Source organism: Tamandua tetradactyla, chromosome 5, assembly GCF_023851605.1.
Source record: "Tamandua tetradactyla isolate mTamTet1 chromosome 5, mTamTet1.pri, whole genome shotgun sequence".
Taxonomy (NCBI): domain Eukaryota; kingdom Metazoa; phylum Chordata; class Mammalia; order Pilosa; family Myrmecophagidae; genus Tamandua; species Tamandua tetradactyla.
The window spans coordinates 91,625,594-91,641,486 of record NC_135331.1 but is presented as its reverse complement, the minus strand read 5'-3'; the positions used below and the strand labels follow the sequence as shown (position 1 = coordinate 91,641,486).

The following is a 15,893-nucleotide window of genomic DNA, read 5'->3' as shown; positions in this document are numbered from 1 at the left end:
TCTGGTGGGTGTGAGATGATATCTCATTGTGGTTTTGATTTGCATTTCTCTAATGGCCAGGGACATTGAGCATCTCTTCATGTGCCTCTTGGCCATCCGTATTTCCTCTTCTGAGAGGTGTCTGTTCAAGTCTTTTTCCCATTTTGTAATTGGGTTGGCTGTCTTTTTGTTGTTGAGATGAACAATCTCTTTATAAATTCTGGATACTAGACCTTTATCTGATATGTCATTTCCAAATATTGTCTCCCATTGTGAAGGCTGTCTTTCTACTTTCTTGATGAAGTTCTTTGATGCACAAAAGTGTTTAATTTTGAGGAGTTCCCATTTATTTATTTCCTTCTTCAGTGCTCTTGCTTTAGGTTTAAGGTCCATAAAACCGCCTCCAGTTGTAAGATCCATAAGATATCTCCCAACATTTTCCTCTAACTGTTTTATGGTCTTAGACCTAATGTTTAGATCTTTGATCCATTTTGAGTTAACTTTTGTATAGGGTGTGAGAGATGGGTCTTCTTTCATTCTTTTGCATGTGGATATCCAGTTCTCTAGGCACCATTTATTGAAGAGACTGTTCTGTCCCAGGTGACTTGCCTTGACTGCCTTATCAAAGATCAAATGTCCATAGATGAGAGGGTCTATACCTGAGCACTCTATTCGATTCCATTGGTCGATATATCTATCTTTATGCCAATACCATGCTGTTTTGACCACTGTGGCTTCATAATATGCCTTAAAGTCAGGCAGTGCGAGACTTCCAGCTTCGTTTTTTTTCCTCAAGATGTTTTTAGCAATTCAGGGCACCCTGCCCTTCCAGATAAATTTGCTTATTGGTTTTTCTATTTCTGAAAAATAAGTTGTTGGGATTTTGATTGGTATTGCATTGAATCTGTAAATCAATTTAGGTAGGATTGACATCTTAACTATATTTAGTCTTCCAATCCATGAACACGGTATGCCCTTCCATCTATTTAGGTCTTCTGTGATTTCTTTTAACAGTTTTTTGTAGTTTTCTTTGTATAGGTTTTTTGTCTCTTTAGTTAAATTTATTCCTACGTATTTTATTCTTTTAGTTGCAATTGTAAATGGGATTCGTTTCTTGATTTCCCCCTCAGCTTGTTCATTACTAGTGTATAGAAATGCTAGATTTTTGAATGTTGATCTTGTAACCTGCTACTTTGCTGTACTCATTTATCAGCTCTAGTAGTTTTGTTGTGGATTTTTCTGGGTTTTCGACGTATAGTATCATATCGTCTGCAAACAGTGATAGTTTTACTTCTTCCTTTCCAATTTTGATGCCTTGTATTTCTTTTTCTTGTCTAATTGCTCTGGCTAGAACCTCCAACACAATGTTGAATAATAGTGGTGATAATGGACATCCTTGTCTTGTTTCTGATCTTAGGGGGAAAGTTTTCAATTTTTCCCCATTGAGGATGATATTAGCTGTGGGTTTTTCATATATTCCCTCTATCATTTTAAGGAAGTTCCCTTGTATTCCTATCTTTTGAAGTGTTTTCAACAGGAAAGGATGTTGAATCTTGTCAAATGCCTTCTCTGCATCAATTGAGATGATCATGTGATTTTTCTACTTTGATTTGTTGATATGGTGTATTACATTAATTGATTTTCTTATGTTGAACCATCCTTGCATACCTGGGATGAATCCTACTTGGTCATGATGTATAATTCTTTTAAGGTGTTGTTGGATACGATTTGCTAGAATTTTATTGAGGACTTTTGCATCTGTATTCATTAGAGAGATTGGTCTGTAGTTTTCTTTTTTTGTAATATCTTTGCCTGGTTTTGGTATGAGGGTGGTGTTGGCTTCATAGAATGAATTAGGTAGTTTTCACTCCACTTCGATTTTTTTGAAGAGTTTGAGGAGAGTTGGTACTAATTCTTTCTGGAATGTTTGATAGAATTCACATGTGAAGTCGTCTGGTCTTGGACTTTTCTTTTTAGGAAGCTTTTGAATGACTGATTCAATTTCTTTACTTGTGATTGGTTTGTTGAGGTCATCTATTTCTTCTTGAGTCAAAGTTGGTTGTTCATGTCTTTCCAGGAACCCGACCATTTCATCTAAATTGTTGTATTTATTAGCGTAAAGTTGTTCATAGTATCCTGTTATTACCTCCTTTATTTCTGTGAGGTCAGTAGTTATGTCTCCTCTTCCATTTCTGATCTTATTTATTTGCATCCTCTCTCTTCTTCTTTTTGTCAGTCTTGCTAAGGGCCCATCAATCTTATTGATTTTCTCATAGAACCAACTTCTGGTCTTATTGATTTTCTCTATTGTTTTCATGTTTTCAATTTCATTTATTTCTGCTCTAATCTTTGTTATTTCTTTCCTTTTGCTTGCTTTGGGATTTGTTTGCTGTTCTTTCTCCAGTTCTTCCAAATGGACAGTTAATTCCTGCATTTTTGCCTTTTCTTCTTTTCTGATATAGGCATTTAGGGCAATAAATTTCCCTCTTAGCACTGCCTTTGCTGCGTCCCATAAGTTTTGATATGTCGTGTTTTCGTTTTCATTCGCCTCGAGGTATTTACTAATTTCTCTTGCAATTTCTTCTTTGACCCACTCGTTGTTTAAGAGTGTGTTGTTGAGCCTCCATGTATTTGTGAATTTTCTGGCACTCCGCCTATTATTGATTTCCAACTTCATTCCTTTATGATCCGAGAAAGTGTTGTGTGTGATTTCAATCTTTTAAAATTTTTAAGACTTGTTTTGTGACCCAGCATATGGTCTATCTTTGAGAATGATCCATGAGCACTTGAGAAAAAGGTGTATCCTGCTGTTGTGGGATGTAATGTCCTATAAATGTCTGTTAAGTCTAGCTCATTTATAGTAATATTCAGATTCTCTACTTCTTTATTGATCCTCTGTCTAGATGTTCTGTCCACTAATGAGAGTGGGGAATTGAAGTCTCCAACTATTATGGTAGATGTGTCTATTTCCCTTTTCAGTGTTTGCAGTGTATTCCTCATGTATTTTGGGGCATTCTGGTTCGGTGCATAAATATTTATGATTGTTATGTCTTCTTGTTTAATTGTTTCTTTTATTAGTATATAGTGTCCTTCTTTGTCTCTTTTAACTGTTTTACATTTGAAGTCTAATTTGTTGGATATTACTATAGCTACTCCTGCTCTTTTCTGGTTGTTATTTGCATGAAATATCTTTTCCCAACCTTTCACTTTCAACCTATGTTTATCTTTGGGTCTAAGATGTGTTTCCTGTAGACAGCATATAGAAGGATCCTGTCTTTTAATCCATTCTGCCAGTCTATGTCTTTTGATTGGGGAATTCAGTCCATTAACATTTAGTGTTATTACTGTTTGGATAATATTTTCCTCTACCATTTTGCCTTTTGTATTATGTACATCATATCTGATTTTCCTTCTTTCTACACTCTTCTCCATACCTCTCTCTTCTGTCTTTTCGTATCTGACTCTAGTGCTCCCTTAAGTATTTCTTGCAGAGCTGGTCTCTTGGTCACAAATTCTCTCAGTGACTTTTTGTCTGAGAATGTTTTAATTTCTTCCTCATCTTTGAAGGACAATTTTGCTGGATATAGGAGTCTTGGTTGGCAGTTTTTCTCTTTTAGTAATTTAAATATATCATCCCACTGTCTTCTAGCTTCCATGGTTTCTGCTGAGAAATCTACACATAGTCTTATTGGGTTTCCCTTGTATGTGATGGATTGTTTTTCTCTTGCTGCTTTCAAGATCCTCTCTTTCTCTTTGACCTCTGACATTCTAATTAGTAAGTGTTTTGGAGAACGCCTATTTGGTTCTATTCTCTTTGGGGTGCGCTGCACTTCTTGGATCTGTAATTTTAGGTCTTTCATAAGAGTTGGGAAATTTTCAGTGATAATTTCTTCCATTAGTTTTTCTCCTCCTTTTCCCTTCTCTTCTCCTTCTGGGACACCCACAGCACGTATATTTGTGCGCTTCATATTGTCGTTCAGTTCCCTGATCCCCTGTTCAAATTTTTCCATTCTTTTCCCGATAGTTTCTGTTTCTTTTTGGAATTCAGATGTTCCATCCTCCAAATCACTAATTCTATCTTCTGTCTCTTTAAATCTATCATTGTAGGTATCCATTGTTTTTTCCATCTTTTCTACTTTATCCTTCACTTCCATAAGTTCTGTGATTTGTTTTTTCAGTTTTTCTATTTCTTCTTTATGTTCAGTCCATGTCTTCTTCATGTCCTCCCTCAATTTATCGATTTTGTTTTTGAAGAGGTTTTCCATTTCTGTTCGTATATTCAGCATTAGTTGTCTCAGCTCTTGTATCTCATTTGAACTATTGGTTTGTTCCTTTGACTGGGCCATATTTTCAATTTTCTGAGCGTGATCCGTTATCTTCTGCTGGCGTCTGGGCATTTAGTCAGTTTTCCCTGGGTGTTGGACCCAACAGGTTGAAAGATTTTTCTGTGAAATCTCTGGGTTCTGTTTTTCTTATCCTGCCCAGTAGGTGGCGCTCGTGGCACTCGTTTGTCTGCGGTTCCCACCAGTAAAAGGTGCTGTGGGTCCTTTAACTTTGGAAAACTCTCGCCGTGGGGGATGTTCGCCAGCCGAAACGGCTTGGAAGAGTGCCAATCCGAATCTCCCAGCCGGCCCAGGGATCCGAACGCGGGGAGGGTCGCCGGCCGCCGCAGCCCGGGAGAGTGCCCATCCGAATCTCCTAGCCGGCCCGGGGCGCCAAGCGTGACGGGAGGGCGCCAGCCGCCGCGGCCCGGGGGAGTGCACCGTTCCCAGCCAGACCAGGAAGCCACGTGTTTGGAAGGGACCCCGGTAACCGTTCTCTGTGGCCTGGTGATCTCCGATCCTATTCTCCCAGCTGGTCCGGGGGGCCGCGCGTGGGGGGGGGGGCCAGTCGCTGTGGCTTGAGGGGACCGCCTGTCCAGTTCTCCCAGCCAGCCCGGGAAGGAGGGAGGGAGGGACTCCGGCCGCCTGCCGCCCCGTCCTGGGGAAGCCCGCGCCCCTCGGCGATCTCACTGGAGCGGGTTCTCCCAGCCAGTCAGCTGTTCCAGAATGGGGTACGCTGTCTTCTTGATCTCTGTCATCGCTCCGGGAGCTGTTCTGTATCGTTTCTACTCCCCTAGTAGCTGTTGTGGAGGAGGAACTAAGACCCGCGCGTCTTACTAAGCCGCCATCTTCTCCGGAACTGAATTTATTGCTTTTTTCTATATATATTTCACAATAAAAAAATGTGTTTTAAAAAAATAACCTTATAAGAACAGAAGTAAATATCATTATTATCCCCATTTTATAGATGAGATAACTGAAGCTTACAACACTGGGTACATTTTGAAAGGTGACACAGCTAGTAAGTGCTGAAGTCATGAATCAAACCCAGGCCCAAGTCTATATCTCTTGATATCTACTAATCCACCATGACTGACACAATTCTGACACTCAAAACTCTAGAATGGCAGTTAACTTCCACCTCATCCACTGTAATTTACACCCAGTCCTTCTCAACCTATCCGTAATGGAAAGAGGGAATAGCCAGTAGCCACATTTTAAAAAATAACTCTTCTCAGACTCAAACAACAACAACAAATTGCCACTCCTCTGTATCTAGGATAAACCATTCCATTTTCTAATAAAACTCATTCTGTTTTCTTCCCATAGCCTCACAATCCAAACCTTTAAAACAGTATGCTCTTGCTCTCTGATTTTCCCAATCTCCAAAGATTCCTCCGAGCCTGACTGAGTGTGGTAAGAAGGATACTTCGTGGCTGTACCAGTATCTTGCTTGCCTTTTTCTCTTTCCTTTCTTTAAACGATGCTTTACTCTGAATCCTCCTGTTCAAGTACAATAGTGACAGTGGTAGAGCCAAAGACAGGCTTGTCATTGCCTCAGGGTGGTTGTATCTGAGAAGTTCCTGCCTATAATTAACATTCAGATTCATAATACCAGTGGCCTTCTAAGAAAGGGCAGAGGGGTGGACAGGGGCATGTGTTTGGGAAGGGTATAAGGTTTACACCCCAATGACCTGGGGGGTGGGGAGGAGAGAGATAGGAATAATAATGATAAAAGGTAGAAACCAAAAAGGAGCACCACTAACTCAGAACTAGCAGCAAGTCTAGTTCTGTTTGTTGTACTTTTAAGTAAACAATCCATTGTTGGCTTTATGTAGGAAATAACACTATGGCTTCATAATACATAAACGTGTTTTCTAATGGAAAAATGTAAATTAAGTCTATTTTGAGGAAGATAACTTTTTTGTTACTTTGGACCTTTAGCTCTCTCCACGAAATAACATGTGCTTAAACTGCTTCCTCAGAGCAGAAAAATAAGGGAAGTAAAAGTTAAGAAACTAAAGAGTAGCTAAGGAATCTGTGTTTCTTCACTTAGTCAGGGTTGAGATCCCATTTTAGCCACACCCAAATTCCCCAACTACAGGCAGTGATTAGCTATTCTAGCATCCTCCACCTACCGAAACCCCCTGATCACTTGGAAGAAGGCTTTCTATACTCTGTCTCAGTCAGTCCAGAGCACCTAAAAGCAAAAACACAAAACATTAGCTTGGAAAGAGTGCTCATCTTTGTTTCATTATTATTATTTACTTTTCATGGGCAGGCACCAGGAATCGAACCCGGGTCTCTGGCATGGCAGGTGAGAACTATGCCTGTTGAGCCACCGTGGCACACCCAGAGTGCTCATCTTTGATTAGAAAAAAATTTTTTTGACTTAATTTCCACTCAGAAAACTCCTCAATTTGAATTACAGAAAACTTTTCATGAGGACGAAGAAACAGGTTGGGAGGGAAGAAGGCTGAGAGAGACAAATGGAAAACAAATTAGAACCAGATTTGAAAGACTTGCAGTAAAATGATTCAATATCTGTTATCATGGAGAAGGACTTCAATGCACCCATAAAAACCTAATGCAACAGGCTTGGTTCTGTGGGTTTCCAAGCACTAAAGAGAAAACAGGAATTTAGTAGCAGAAACCTGCAATAACATAAAACAAATTTAAAACATCAGCTAAACATAGCTTTGCAAAAAGCCCATTGATTTTAAAAGCCCAAATCACTCTTTTGCATGGGTTTTATTTGGCTACCGCAATTTTATAGATATGAATTAGTCACAGAAAAGACAGCAATTGGCAAAATGGATTATTTCCAATTGCAAAAGGGATTGAAAAGGCAGACCTTTATTGCAGGCTGGTATTCATTTAAACCAAAACAAATAACATAAAAGTCTAATTTTCAGCTATACACTTAATTGAATTTTAACACCTTAGTTTGTAAACAACTAACAGTAATCATGGCTAAGTTCCAAACCCACTGTTAGTATATGAAAAGAAAAGTCCACAATAAAGGCATTTTACAGGGGCTAGCTTAAAGATAGTTATTATTAGCACAGTGATGATGAAGTTACATTTGAATTTTTTCCTGGACTTCATCTTGGGATCACTACAGGCTTTAGAATGGTTATTTGAAAATTAAAAATTCCATCAGCATAAAGGAGAAATGGAGCATCACAGTTTTATGTTATTTAAAAACATCACCTTAGGACAAAAAGCTTAAATTCATATTTCTTCAATTCATCAAAAAAATATCCAAATCCCAATAAGGAAGATGGTTTCGGATTTTGAAAACAAAAGAAAACCAAGTAGAAAGAAAAATTAGTTAACAAAAAAAAAAAAAAAGAAAGAAAAGAAAAGAATGAATAGTAGGGGAAAATATTAAAGAACTAAGACATAAAATTTGATATTAAAAACACGAGGGGTCACTTCCTGGTGCCTGCCCATGCTAAAAACAAAACAAAACAAAACACACAGAGTGTGTGCACGGGTGGTTCAGTGGTAGAATGCGTGCATTTCATGTGGGAGACCCAGTTTGGATTCCTGGACCACGCACTCCCTCCCCGCCTCCAAAAAACATAAACGGAAAAAAAACCCACAGAGACACACACAAACCTCCAACAACAATATCAAATTTCCCCTGGGAGTTAAGTAAAGACTATAATATGATCTCATATAAGTGAAATCATTAATATAAATAAACAACATAAAAAAGGTTCATTCTCATTAGTAATTAAAGAACAAGAAAGAATGAGCATGATGTATTTTACTGTACTTATTGATTTAACCAAAATTAAAAGTATTAAAATCCAACAACTGGTGCTGGCAAGGCTAAAGGAGAGCACTGGTATGCACTGCTGACAACACTGGTGGTTGCTCCAGGCTCTCCGAAGCCCACTGGGAAAGCTCAGGATCTTAGATATACTAACCTTAAGCCTCATAATTCATCCCACAAAAAGAATGCACAGAAAGCAAGAGCTACTCACACAGGAAGCTTGCTTAAACCTTTCAGATGAACCATGAAGATCTGGATTAATGGATGAGGGTTAACAAATTAATGCTAACTCAATAAAGATAAATAACGTTAAAAATTCATTCAATTCCAACTCAGAGAAAATTCACCTCTAAGTACCACAAGGTCAGAAGGGGTTAAATCAGGAATGAACAGTTATGCTAAAGGGAGTCTAATTTAAATACATACAAATATACAATTGCTTTAAAAATAAAATCACTTTTGAGATAAGAGGCAGTTTCTACACTGCTAAACCTGTTCACTTGGTGGTCAGCCCCTCCCTCCCAGGGTTTTCCTTTATTCTCCTATATCTTTCCTATTATTATCCATACTTCATTCCTTTTAGGTCCTACAAAGAAAGACACCTATTCCTTCTCTAATTCTGCTAGTGTAAGTACTGAAGTGGAGGACTTTTCCCTCTAGGAGTTTTCCTTTTTTCTCATAAACACCTCTACCTCTAGATCCAGTTTGGATATATTTTTAAAATGCACTATTTTTCAAACTGGGCTATGTTGTTTTATTTGTATCGGGAAACAGTGTCACAGTGGGACCTCACGCTTCAGTACCCTATGTTGATGTTTAGGGAATAAGTATATTCTTAACTCAAAGCAGTTTCCACAAGGATGTGGGGAAACAGTTACAGTCTTACACTGCTGGTGGGAGTATATACTGGTACAATCTTTTGGAGGGAAATTTGGCAAAACTGATCAAAATTATTAACATACATACTGTTTGACCTGGCAATTTCATGTCTAGTCTACAGGTAGATGCACATGTACGTAAAATGGCACATCTCAAGGTTATTCATGGCAGCCATGGATGTAATGATAGCAAAAAATTAGAAATAACATCTTATCAATATGGGATTGTTAAATAAATTGTGGTACATCCAAGATATGAAGACATAACCAGGGTTGCTTGTGGAAGGAGAGCTGACAAGGGGAAGGCAATGAAGGGTGACTCTTCATCGTATATCTTTTTTTTTACTTAAAAAAATTTCTTAAGCCTTGCAAATGTATTACCTATGCAAAAAAATTTAAATAAAAGTAAGTGAATAAAAAAACATAATGTCTAAAAGCATGTTTTACACTTCCTTTCTTGGTCACAGAATGTCTTTGATTCTCCATTCATGAGACATGGCTATCCAATGCTGACAGTATGGATTCCACAATGTTACAGGCTTACAGCAAAACCACATTGGAAAACTTAGCTTGTCAATTCATGGATGCCATTCTGGAGTAGAATGGAAAGCTAATCAAGATGAGTATGAGGCAACAGCAAATCTATACAGGATCTGAGAGCACAATGGCTCAACACGGGTCCCAAACTGGATTACAAGAGTAGATCAAGGCAAAGTGGCAGGCTTGGTAGGGAGTGCCTTTCTCCCTCACTGTTTCATGCGGCCTACAGGACAGTACTTCCTAGGGTGAAAGGATGATCTTCCCAGACAGAGAACTATGGCCTTAGATCAGTTCTATGGTCTCAAGGAGTTCCCAGTTCCTTGGTTCTTATCATAATTGCATGTGTCTTTTGCTTTATCTATCACCCAAAAGATGAACAGTGATTATGCAATGAGAAATAGCACCAAGTTAATTAGTTATATCTGGGATTCTCAGAGACAAATCACTTACTAGAGGTCAAGCTCAGGTTGAATGTTAACCCAGCTACTAGAAGGAGCTCTCTGACTTTCAGCCAGTGACAGTCTAATGTGCTGTGAGGCCCTGAATGACCCACTTAACAATATTGATCTTTCTGATTCTGAACTTAAAGTGAGGAGCGTGAGTAGGTCCCACGTTTCCATCAGCAAAACAAATGTAACAATGCAGAATTCCTCAGACCCTCACAGTGATATTCACACTTCTATATCTTAATCGATAGCTACCAGAGCAAGAGGCATTTGAAGTTTTGTCAGGTGCTTCAGGAAATAACACCTGATGCAATGTAAGTCCAGCAGTTAAAGACAATGGCTTCAGCTACACTTGGATTTGTATCATTTACTTTTGTTTCTTTTTTTTTTCCATCACCAGGAAAAAATGTCTCCATTACATTGAGAGATGCTGACTATACATTCAATATAAACTACTTTTGTAAATGACCTGTCAATTAGGATGGAACTATATTTTATACTCTGGTTTGGCTTAAGAGACTCTCTTTACAATATAAACATTAATACTTACATGAGAAAGGGATAATCTTAAGTGAAGGGACTAAACTTCCAGCTGCAGTTAAGGAGTTAGGCTTCCATCGTATGTGTTTTCCATAACACGTGTCTCATTTGGGGGAAAATAATACACTCCTACTTTCTGCTATACCAAGTTCCAGGAGAGCATGCCTTCCAGTTTAATCAGCAGCTAACAAAGAATGTGTCCACAGATACTAAGTGAATGATACTATCAGCTCACATAGCTAACTGAGCTTTTTAGTTCAAATTTGAATCCTGAATCAGTTTCACTTATCGTGAATTAGATCTAATCAAAACTTCTGAGATCATATTTGAAACCCTTCACCTACAACACAATTATGAGTGTCTTAAGAAAAGGTCCTAGCAAAGGAGTAAATGTTGAGCAAAAGAACAAAGAGGGAAGGAACTGAAGCTTATCACATCACTCTACAGCTAGGCTGACTACTTTTTCCTATGGAATACCATCTGGTCTCCTTGCTGACATCTGTGTTCACTGTTTCTGCCCAGATGCAGGTCAAGACACAAATCCCTAGCTAATGTTACCTCAGATCATCAGACTCCAGCCCTCTGTGCCCTGTGCACTTAGCAGTGAAGCTATACCAGGCTGCAAAGCAGGCTGCCTGTCTGTTGTGCTCCACAAGGGCATGAATGCACATTCTCCATCATTGTAAAGCCTGCCTCTGGCCAATGGCCTATAAGATCAGTATGATCTATTCCAATCCACTCCCCTTCTCCTGCTATATTTCCCCTCTCTCACCCTCTTTCAGTCATACTTACTGGCTTTCTCCATGTTTCTTTAATGCACCAGGCACACTCCTACCTCAGGACCTTTGCACTTGCACCTCCTGTTCCCTCTGACTGGATTAAGTAGTTCACTTCTTTACTTCCTTCAGGTCTTTGCTCAAACATTACCATTTCAGTGAGCCCTGTCCTAACCACCCTATTTAAAATGACAACATCCTGACTCCTAATCTGTCTATCTCCCTACTCGGCTTTATTTTTCTAAACACATCTTTTACTTAAACAGAACGTGACACCTGACACATAGCAGACATTCACCAAATATCTGAGGAATGAATGCATTTCCCCAACTTTAGGATATTCCAGTATTCTGGTGGCTTTGGGCCAAAAGGGGAGGACACAAACTGAGCCTTGGTCTCTCTGCAGCCCAAGTTCCCTGGGCCCCCATCTCACGGCTTCACCTTCTCAGGGTGAGTCCAGTCCTCACTACCAAAACCATACCTGGGCTGGGAAGCAGGGAAGGGTGCTTACTTCCAGCACAATTTCAGAAAATGCTAATTTTTGTATTCAGCATTCTGATAACAGAAAAGCTAAAGATAGGTTAGGACTAAATATACCAAACTTAGAAACAGAACTCAATCAGTAACAAAAGCTCATTTGCTTTTAGGTTTTGCAAGGAGCCGTGCTAACTTTGCTCATCCTTCTTTGTTTTTTTCCTTATTCTTTATTATGTACATTTTTAAACATACACAAAAGTAGAAAGAACAGTATAATGAACTCAATGAACACATTATCCAATTTCAACAATTGCCAACATTTTGCTAATTTTGTTTCCTCTATTCTCCAATCTTTTCTGCAACTCCTATTGGACTAATATTTCAGCTAACTATTTTCTTGAGAACTGATCTATATTAACACAGGCCCTGGTCTTACCAATGTATTAGTAACTATGTCAAACAATCTCTCAGGTACTACTAGGAATATGGTAACAATAAGCATTTATACCCATTCCTACACCTCCATCTGAGGAATGACTAAAAATGGGGAATTTAAATTTTAGCCTATTTAAGCCAAGGAATTTACCCATTAATATGTCGGGCAGGGTTTTGGAAAAGAAAGGTACTGTGGCTAAATTGTAATGAATACAGATACCTAATTTACACTGTACCTAATGCAGAATTTCCAAGTTAATTTAAAAATTATTTACTGACTATCAGCTAAATATGAGGGATAGGATTAAGATTAAAATGCAATATATGGGGACTCTACTGTATCTTCTGTAAATCCGCTCTAAAATATAGGAAAAAACAATTAAAACACTGCCTCTGTTCTCAAGGAAGTCACTGTATGGGGAGAGAGCGGTGAGAAAAGCACACCGATAACTAAGTAAGATAAGAGGCAGAATATGTTCTACGTCCTAACAAAGATTAAACAAGTTTAAGGAAAAACCTTATTATTTTTTTAAATCTACCCACAGAATGTGTAAACTTCGGGATTTTACCCCTTCCATAACTCTAGTTTTATCCTCTGCTGTCCTTATTGATGTAGAGGTACTAATCCAAGGGACTGGAAAATCTTCCCAGGACTTGAAAAATAATGGGGCTAATTCTCTGTCTGCAGAGGCTGACACTCAAGCATTTCCCCTGAGGGTATATACAGCAAGAAATTTAATAAACCAGATAGGATCATGAAAGTGCTTCAAGAAGACAGCCACATCAACTGAAGGATTCCAAGGTCTCTCTCCATGCTACCTAAAGGACATCAGGAGTCATTAGAAGTTCCCAGACAAGAATGTAGTTCTTTGGACAAACAAAATAGGATGCTGTTTAGTTGGGCAGTGTCGTATGTGAAGAAAGGAGGGCTGAAAACCAGCAAGGTCATTCACCTGGCCTTGGAATTAGATGCACAGGAGAGACAGAAGATAGAGGCACAGTTGGGGTGGGAGGGAGTGTTACACTGGACTCAAATTTGTTATGAAGTTTAGTGAGATGAGGATGGCTAAGGAGGCAAGTGAAAGGATTGGTTTTGGCAAAGAGAAGGTACTGTTGGAAAGACAGGGCAAGCAAAAGGGTAAAATTCTGGTTGGAAAAGGAGAGCACTGATGAAAATGAGGGAACATTTTGAACATTACGAGATTTGGGAATCTGATAGACAGTATCTTACAGGAAATTGGGAAAGGGCTGTGAAGAGGAGGGATCCTAGAATAGGATCCTAGAATGCTATGAAGGATACATTCACATGGGGAAGGAAGGAGCTCATTTCACTGAACCTGGGTATATCAGGAAATCACCAGAGGAAGGGGTAATCAGATGAAGGTTTCAGGTAACAGGATGTGGCTAAGGATGGTAAAAGGAGGTAGATCTAGAACTGAGAAGAGACAGAATAGGAAGGGATCACAGGATGAAATACCATTAAGTTAGAGTTTTAACATATATGGATTCCTAGGGGTAAGGGGCTTAACAGGATGAGAGGATTTGGGGTCAAGTGTCAGTGAGGTGGGAGACACCCTAGAGAGACTGAAATCACAGGGTGAGAGCTGTGAAGCTCCAAGAATCATGGGACAAGAGAACATCTGGACAAAGAGGAAGAAAGATATTAAAGCTACAGGGGTTGCAAGGCAAATGGAGTAAAAAGTCATAATCATTGGGAAGATCAGATCACCAAGCCATGGGACAAAGGGTAATAAAGATATAGCAATTTATGGGATGAGTTGATGATGGGCTTACAAAGTACTAAAAAATAAGGAAAGAGGGGCTGAGGGTGATGAGAAAATTAGGTAGATTGATGCAAGAAAGGTGAGGGAGTGAAAAGCATGGGTTTTAAAGCTGTGGGTTCAAATCTCAGGGATACTACTCAGGAGCTGTGTGAGTTTCAGATTCCTCTACTGAAACAAACAGTGGGAAGAGGAAACGGTGGTAGATATAATAATTACTTCTTGGGGTTGTTGAGAGGATAAATGAAATTTATATATACAAAACTTGGCATGCAATTTTAAGGAGATATTTAAGGAGATATCAGGATAAAGAACCAGAGGAGTGAAATGGCCACATTAGAGATGAGAAAAGGCTGGGAATTTCTAGAGGTCAGAAGTAGAAAGTAAGGCAAACTATGGGCCACAAGTTCAGTTTGCTGAATTCTTAGCACCATGACAAAGATCCATGAGCTATTCGGTAATAACAAAGTTTACACTTAGAAGCTCTCCATGTGCCAGGCATGGTGTCAAGGACTTTACTTGTATTATCTTCCCCTAGTAAACATGGAGACTGGGTCCAGACAGGTTAACCAATATGCCTAAAGCCTCAGAGCTGAAGGACAAAAGTCAAACCCAAAGCCAGGTCTCTATGACATCAATATTCTGAAGCACTGAGCTGAAGTACTGCACTTCACTGTTCTGCAGACATGTTAACAGTGAGGGAAATAGGTGTGGGCTATTAAGAGTACAGGGGATCATGGGGGTGAGGGAATAAAGTTCATGAAGTAAGTGGACTCTGGAGTGAGGTTACCAAGAGTATGCTCCTATGGTGTGGTGCAAAACTGATTGCAAGCAAGAATTATTTTGTTTGAGAACTGAAGAATTCCACAGTTGGAAGGAAACTCTGAAATCATCTAACCCAATCTCATCATTACATGGATGAGAAATTGAGGTCCAGCGTGAGGAGGGATTTCTCTGAGGTTCCCAAAGCACAACAGTGACAAAGCTGGGACTTGAACCTGGGACCACACACTCAATTCAGAATTCTTTGAAACATCCAATTATTACCATTTCATATTCATCTCTATATCCTCAGCCTCAGTATGGTGCTAAGGCACTTTTAAGTCATGTGCATGACTGACACTGGAGGACTGGGGGTGCAGAGAGGCAGTGTGAGTGATTTGGGGATGAAAGGGAAACATGGAAAGAAGAGTCATGGGGTTACAGAGCAAAGAAAGGATAACCAATCAGATATTGAGGGTTATGGTGACCATGACTGGGTGGGAAACTACTGGAATAGGGCTTAGGAGTTGGCAAAAGTTTGAGAGGAGTCACTGAATTTGTGGAGAACATAGGGGTAAAGATGAAGGGGTTAAGGAACCAGTGGTGCTACTGGGAAGGTTTGGGAGCCACCAAGAAAGTGTACAGATCTCAGGGTCGTGTGAGTCACCAGACTGTAAGTGAGGAAGTCACTGGGTTGGTGGGTCCATGGCAGTGGCGGGGGGCTTTCCCGGGTGTAGCAGAGTCAATGAATAAGAACTGAGAATAACTTGATGAGGTCTCAGGATCAGTGGGTGGTATATGGGGGTCATAGAAGTGGAGGCAGGCATCTTTATGGGGTGGGGTTTGGGAGTCATGGGGGAGGAGTCGCAGAGCGGAATGGGGCGGCAGGGACGGGGGCCTGGACCCTGAGTGGGGGAGGGGCCGAGCCGCCCTCCAGTACGTCTGGCCGCCCGGCTAGGGTCGGAGGAGAGTGGGCACGTCGGACTCAGGACCTTCCCGGGGCCCTGCGCCCGCCCGGCTCCCCGCCCTGGGCACGGTGGACCCACTCTTCCCGCAGCCACCAACCTGACAGCCCCCGAGGCCGACTCCGCCGACAGACCGCCATGCACCGGGCCCCGCCACCAGCGCCAGCCCCGCAACCCGCCTGCGCCATAGCCCGCCCGCCCGCGCGCA

At 40.3% G+C, this 15,893-nt stretch overlaps 1 protein-coding gene across 5 annotated transcripts in view; it reads right to left on the bottom strand.

Annotated features, from left to right (window-relative positions):
• ZNF76 (zinc finger protein 76) overlaps positions 1-15,893 on the bottom strand; it is a 37,429-nt gene that overhangs the window by 21,188 nt on the left and 348 nt on the right. For 2 of the 5 annotated variants that reach the window (XM_077161557.1, XM_077161566.1), the window contains exons 1-2: positions 15,786-15,881; positions 6,440-6,501 (exon numbers count right to left, since the gene is read on the bottom strand). The gene's annotated coding sequence lies outside the window, so the exon portion shown is untranslated. Of the gene's footprint in view, positions 1-6,439; positions 6,502-8,296; positions 15,621-15,785; positions 15,882-15,893 lie in introns of those variants that run through there. The other 3 variants (XM_077161559.1, XM_077161558.1, XM_077161560.1) reach the window with 3 other exon arrangements.